The following is a 7654-nucleotide window of genomic DNA, read 5'->3' as shown; positions in this document are numbered from 1 at the left end:
TTTCAGCAGTTTCAGTAGCTGCTAGGTTTGCAGGTAACGTGACCAGGACACTTACAATGTAGTGTCATACTTGTACACTACTAACCGCCACCTTTCAGATTTCGAAAAGTATAGGGACAAATTAAAATTAGTTCCACCATTTCGTTTATTAATTGCTTGTGGACATATAAAAGGCTATACATAAAAACAAAAGCCCAACGATATAAAATGCTGGCTTTCATATGAGCTGGAGAACATATACTCGACAAAAAAGAGTTGTCTGTCCCTTTAAACTCCCATGAAGGCTCCACAATCAGAAGAAGCTTGTGTGTATGACTGGCTTCTGCCAAGGCATGCATGGCCAAAATTCACGTCCGTCAACCACTTGGATAAGGATAGAGCATACGACCTGTCATCTCAAAATGTTTCTCCAAACTTGTGTAAACTGCTTGGCTGTCTCTGAGTGTTGTGAATAAAAACTTGTTTTCAGAAGTCTCCTGTAGTTACTGAGACACTGAGCAGGAATGCAATTGCCATTTTGTCATAATCCATTGATTTGTCTGGAGGCATCTTGGCAGAGACATCAAGCGCTACAACCGCCAGGCAGCAGCTTAGAGCTATGGCCCTCTTGCTCCAGTTCAGTCATTTCCTTACACCTATCCTTTCAGAAGGATGCAAGAAACGTCAAAATCGTTGCACTTATCGCAAAAGTGTACCACCAGTTTCCTTGGGCACGTGCTTGCTCCACGCAGAATATAGACGCCGGTGACAATGTAGGGTCCAAGTTCACATGGTAATTCTGTTGAGTAGTCTCCGCCAATCGAATCCTCACCTTCTTTTTTGAGATCCTCCCCAGAAACAGTGCAAACACGATACAAGAAAAGAGGGCACAAACACAGCACTGTTGTGCTGTTACTATGCACGACTTACCTACTCGCCCAATCGTCTTTTAAGGCTCCCTTTCCCTATAAAGCTCCTCATTTTCACTGAATGCCCTTTGCTCATCGTACTAATTTTCCGATCACAGTCACAGCCCTTTCCCTTATCAAATTTAACAAGTTACACGGCAACAACTTTTTAAAATTTAGGTCACAGAAGTCACTGGGCCTGGGAGAAGTATCCTGGCAGGATCGCTTAGTGCTTGTTTTTGTTACGATGTGCTTTTGTCCTGGCTTTCTATGAGGAATGACGGAGAGGGAGCCGTTGGCAATCCGAAAAAAAATACATTTGTTCTACATGAGCAAAAGCCATGAGCACACTAACCTTCAGTGAAAATAGAGCAAAATTGGAGCCACTCTTCTAAGTAATGTCTACCAAACGCTTTTCACTAAATGTCTCTACGTGTCCCTGGAGAACTAGCGCTGGCCGTTACGAAATGGCACACTGACGTAATGTGGCGTGTACGTAACGTAAAGTCGTGTGGCTGTAACGAAGTGGTACACTTATGCAGCATGGCACGGTAGTGGTGGCATAACTGCACCTGGAACTTGTGGGTGCGGCGCCGTCGTTGCGTTGTGAGCCACGAAGTGAGATCTTGGAAGCTCCGTCTGTGGTACCCCTAGTGATAGCAGGCAGCCGCAGTTTTCAGGACTTTCAGTAGTCAGCAGGAGTCAGAGGGTGGATGCAGGAATGTTGTTAGTTGGCGGTACGTTAGTGCTAAATGCAGGCGCTTGACCATCATCGCTGGGGCCGCCAATGCACAGGTTGGTGGTGCGACTGAGATGCCGGGGCCGATTTTAGATCAGCTTGCTCTAGCCCAGGCTTGCATGCCGTAGTCAATCTTGTGCACCTGTCTGTTTCCCCCTGGCCTCTTTCCCCATGATCTCTCTGGGCGCGTCCACATCTTGCACTGCACTGCCTTCTCCAACCCTGTCCTCAATCGAGCCCCTCATAATTCGCCCTGGGCTGAAATCATTTTCTTCCAGGGACTAGTTCCATTGCCTCATTGGCTGCTCTTTTGATACAGGCCCATATATCGCTGCCCCATTCACTGATACCTTCTGCTTGTTTACCGGGACATTCAGCAGTTGGTTCTTTGCTTAGCTGCAAAGTTAAATTTATTTTTTCTTCATTGCCCTTTGCTTACAGCATTTCGTCATCCTTATACCCTTCAGAATGTCCTTTGAATTACGAAATGCAGACACTTTTCACTTGGATACCTTTTTTTCATGAAGAACAAGGCTACATTCTTTGTTTTAAAGTGAATCTTTGTACCTCTACTCCTCCCCCCCCCAGAGTTCTTCCGAGACCGTTGGTGTGAACAGAATACTGCCCTGAACAAATAAATGAAGTTATTGGCACCGCCAGCAATTGAACCTGGAACGAATAGAGAAATGTAGCGGGAGCCCGTTGTCTTACCGACTGAGCTGCGAGCCCATGCGGAGCCCAGGGTGACAGGTACGGTGCACCCACCAAGCACATCTGTGGCTTTACCCCATACGTTCTCGCTGAATGCCACGTAATAGCAACACGCGACCTCTCGCGCCACTTTGCGTTTCGCCCACGGCGCGTGTACTACAGAAATTGGTGAGCTAAACATCCATACCGAAGTGCCTGACTGTCGAAGCTGCAGTCAGGCACGCACCTCAAAATGGCTAAGCGAAATTATAGGAGTTTCTTTTTTTTTAAAGCTCAAATGGAACCTCCTTCTCCAGGACCTTGCCTACAGGTCTCATACTCCACTGTAAGCCGGATAGTGGAAAGGTGGTTTCTTGGTGCCCTTTGGCGACTGAAGTCACAAATATTGTAGCCAGCATGGAGGGAGCTGCCGAGGACAATGCCACAGGCAGTTGTGGACTTTTGGCAGCAAGGTGGCCGTAATAGCAGACTGCTTTGAGGTTAAGCTGGAACAGCCACCATCTCTGCTGCAAGGAGCGAGACAAGGTATGAATACAAAGGCACCACCACTGCAAAATTCATAATGTGTTTGAGCTCCAAGGCTCAGTAACATTCATATCAGAAGGGTGGGGAGGAAGAACAAGCGACAAGCATATCACAGAGCAGTGTGGTGTGCTTGACAAACTCGCGGATGGCGACGCCATGGTTGCAGGCAGGAGTTTTGACATAGCAGACTGTGTCGTCGTGTACTGTACCCCATTTCATAACCCAGCCTTTACAAAAGACTAGTCAGTTCATGGCATTGGAAGCGGCCAAACCCTGCAAACTCGCCAGGAATGCAATCATACACGTGGAATGACTAATTGGTCTGGTCCGATAGGATTGGAAAAACGTTTATTTGACCTGCAGCAAAGCGCGTGCGCTTTAGACGCGGCCTACGTTGTCTTCTTGGCTCTCCCGCAAATGTCTCGACTCGCCTTTGCAGGCTCGCCGAGTCCCTGCCCTGGCTATAGCCCCTCGAGCAGGCGCTGGATGGCTATGAGTCGTGTTTCTCTTGAGTCATGTTTTTTGGTCTGCGGTCCGCGTTGTCCATTTGAGAGACGGTAGGAAGATTTGTCTTCGTGCTTCATCTGGATGCTTGCGATCCCCCAGAATGTGTTCTATCGTGGCTGTTTCGTTGCGGCACACTTTGCATTTGTCGTCTGGGTACGTGTCCGGCTACATCTTGTGTAGTAGTGCTGGTTTCGGTAGCGTTCGTGTTTGTACCTGTCTGAACAGGACAGACAGTCTCCTGTTTAGGCTCTTGTGTGGTTGTGGTAGTTCTCTTCTTGTCAGCCTGTACATTTTGGGGATTTCATCATATCCTATCATTCTGTCTCTGTTGATGTACCACAGCTCTGGGCATTCCTCTCGGGCGCGGTCCGTTAGCTCTCGCGCCCGAGCATTTGCCGTTTCGTTGTGGTATGTTTTTCTCCGATACTTTTCCGGTGTGTGCCTGACGTCTGGCAATTCATTTCTTTGCTTCTTGCATCTCCACGATGCTGACCGCCTTAGCGCTGATCCTTTCTTTGGCATAGTTCTCAACAGCTGGTCTTGAGTCACTGATCATTGTTCTGCAGTCTTGATCAGCAAGGGTCAAGGCAATGGCTATTCCTCCGGCTTCTTTAGCCTTCTTAGTCCACGCTGGTTACTGTTCTTGCCTTCCCTTTGTTGTCCATAATTACTATGGCGTAGCTGTCTCTTTTGGCGTACTCCGCCGCGTCGACGTATCTGACATGTTTATCCGTTGCTAGTGTGTCCACCATGGCTTTCACTCTGTAAAGTTATTCAGTCAACAATGAATGGCAGCTGTCTAGGCTGTCATTAATTATCTTACAATTCCTGCCGAATGCACTCTACCCCATCCTTATTCTTCCAATTATCTCAGCCCCATGGTTATAGTGTCACTATTTGGCCAAAGTAGATATAATCACCTACCACTTCCACTGTCGCCACCTATCTCAAACCATTGTGCTCTTCTGGGGTTATTCAGCCCTACTTTAGTTTTCTGCATCTTAATTTTCTGGCCTACGATTCTACTCTGCTTGTCCAGTGCGGTAATCATGCTTTGCAATTTGTCCCCCGAGTTACTTGGCAAGGCAACATAAGAAAATCTGAGGTTACCGAGGTATTTTCGATTAACCATTAGGCCTACCTGTTCACAATCCAATGGTCGAAATACCTCCAGTCAACATGCTGTAAATAACATTGGAGAGATCGTGTCTCCTTGTCTGATGCTCTTCCATAGAGGTATTTTATTGCTCTCCTTACAGAGGACGATGGTAGGTGTGATCCCATTGATGATATCCTCTAGTATTCTTACATAATTCTCCTGTACACACTGATTCCGCAATGCCTAAATGATCGCTGAGGTTTCGACCGAGTCAAATGCATTCTCATAATCTTTGAAGGCTATATATAGGGGTTGAGTATATTTCGCACATTTCTACATCCCGTGATTGACCACATGAATATGGTCCATTGTTGAATAGCCTTTACAAAACCCTGCTTGTTCATTAGGCTGACTAAAATCTAAGTTGACAGAAATCCTGTTAGCGATTACCTTGGTAAGTACTTTGTAGACGACTGATAGTAAGCTGATTGGCCTGTAATTTTTCAAGTCCTTCATATCACCTTTCTAATGGATTAGGATGAAGTTCACATTATTTCAAGATTCCGATACACTCGCGGTCATTAGAGGCATTGCGTATACAGGTTTGCCAGTTGTTCTAGTACAATTTGTGATCCTTCAAGAGGTGTGCTGTTATCTGATCCTCACGAGGTGCTTTGCCCCCTTGCATTTCTTTTAAAGGCTTCTTTACTTCTGTCTTTACTGGTAGGATGCCTACCTCCTCTGAACTACTTCCTCGTTCAGTATTATTCTAAATGTCACGGCTACTACACAGATCTCTATAAAACTACGACTATATTATCCCTGAGTGATTACATTGCCTTGCTTGTATTTAAGTGCATACCTCTGATTTTTCCCCGTGCCTAGATGCCTCTTCACTGTTTTCAGGCTACCTTTGTTCTTTACAGCATGCTTAATCCTCTCCATATTATACATCTGTATATCAGCTGTCTTACACTTATTAACTTAGAAAGCTCCACTAGCCCTATTCTGTAAGATGGGGTGTAGATTGTCATGCTTTGCCATTTCCTAATTAAATCTTTCATCTCCCGCCAGCCACAATGGCCAGCTAGTTGAACGCTTCCATGAAGATGTGGAATCGGCAATGGTTAAAGTAAAAACACAGTATACTGTAGTCATAGGAGACTTCAATACTAAAGTAGGCAAAAAGCAGGCTGGGGACAAGTCGGTTCAGAACTATGGTCTAGGTGGTAGAAAAAACAGAGGGTACATAATAGGGTTTTCGGAACCGAATATTCTACGCATCATGAATACATTCTTTAGCAAACGGGAGCTAAAAAAGGATCTGGAGGAGCCCGAATGGGAAGCATAAACATGAAATAGACAGCATACTGTGCTATAACCCTGCCGTCGTGCAGGATGCAGAAGTGCTCAGAAAAACGAGGTGTAGTGAACACCTTATGGTAAGATCTCGAATCTGGCTAGATTTGAGGAGTAACAGTAGCAAGCTAGTACGAAAGAAGCTGATCAATGAGCTAACGGTAAGACGGAAAGTTGAAGAATTCAGGATCACAAAGCACAACCGATTGTTTGGTTTTTACCTTTTGATTTCATGCAGCACAAATGAATAATATATGCGCTTGTGTGGCAACCAAAATTAATTCGTATTAGCAGAATTAGGTATCAAAATGCCCAATTGGCATTCAGGGAGTAGCTTGTCACCCCACGAATTGTCTTTTGTGACCTGCTGAACAAGGCAGTACGCCTGACATTGGGACAAAATGGCATCGCTAAGCAAATCACGCCAGCGTGCCAGAGCACGAAGATCCTGTGATCTTCATGCTCACAGTGGCAACTTGGTGTCGCCAACATACTCATACAATTAGCCAAGAGACATGCATAACAAAACCAACAGCTTTTATTTGTCGAGCTCTTTGTTGTATTACATGCACGATCACAATTTTCATACTAAAGAAACCTGTGGTCGCAGGTGACAAAACGCCACGATACCGCATGAGCAATAGGTGACTATGCACCGTCATCCCATTTGGAACTCTAGAGGCACCATAACAGATGGCTTAGCAGTCTCAGCATTCATGGTCGCTATCGATTGCATGCACACATTTCAACACCCCACATGTGAGCAAATATTGTACACACACGAATGACTAAGTATAAATCTTTGCAAAGCAGGGCATAGCCAGATGAAAAAAAATGAATTAGGGTGAGAGGAGCCCACTTGTGCATATGCGACTTTTTTTTTGCACAAGTACACAGCCATCTCTTGCAAAAGATACATAATCACGGCATTTGGAAAACTATATATACTCGTGGCTGGTGAATTCAAGATCAAAGGGACCCTGAACATAACATTTCCTCACGTTCTGTGCAAGTGCTTATGCACCTAGGTGTTGTCACCTGTTTACTGGCATATCAGGGGCAGCAGGTCTACGTGGTGACACAGACGCCATGCAGCAGAGCTGAATTTGGTGCACATCCTCACAAAACTATGGCTAAATGCATCAACCACAAACTAATTCACACCCCCCACGCACCTCCCTGCCCACGGATATTCAAATTAAAAGTATACTATCAACTCTGAAGTTGCATCAACCACAAACTAATTCACACCCCCCTAACACCTTCCTGCCCACAGCTATTCGAATTGAAAGTATACTATAAACTCTTTGAAGTTGAAATTTTGATGTTTTCAGTTCAAATTTGGTGCTTTGAAATGTGCTCCGAGAGCTGGCGCCATCTACTGAGTGGTAGAGAGACTTACACTATTTGACTTTTTTTGCACTCCGCTATTTTTAACGCACCACTGGTTCATGTGATGGGTGCTCGGGTGATGTGTGCTCGGGCATGGTGCACTACGGCGCCGCAAGAAGGTCGCATTTCTAGCGACTTGGACAATTGTACACGTGACTTTTTCAATTACATTAGCAGCAGTGACTCCAAAAACAATGTTTTGTCATTAGGTTTTAACACCGAAAGCGATAGGGCGAAAGTGGCAAGACCCAGAAATTGCTAAAGTATCGATATTGTGAATTGTGCTAGGAACAAAAAAGAGTGCAGCAGAAAAACAATGTTGACTGGGTTGCATGTGTGGCCAACCTGAGCTTAACCCACTAGAGCTAACATTTTTTAAGTAAAAAAATTATAGTTAGGTGTATATTTGCAAGCGTTTTGCACTGGTAGTATAGC

Source organism: Haemaphysalis longicornis, unplaced genomic scaffold, assembly GCF_048455015.1.
Source record: "Haemaphysalis longicornis isolate Haplotype H1 unplaced genomic scaffold, Haemaphysalis longicornis Haplotype H1 scaffold_10, whole genome shotgun sequence".
In the NCBI taxonomy this organism is placed as follows: Eukaryota; Metazoa; Arthropoda; class Arachnida; order Ixodida; family Ixodidae; genus Haemaphysalis; species Haemaphysalis longicornis.
The sequence above is the reverse complement of the archived record's forward strand: the minus strand, read 5'-3'. Positions refer to the sequence as shown.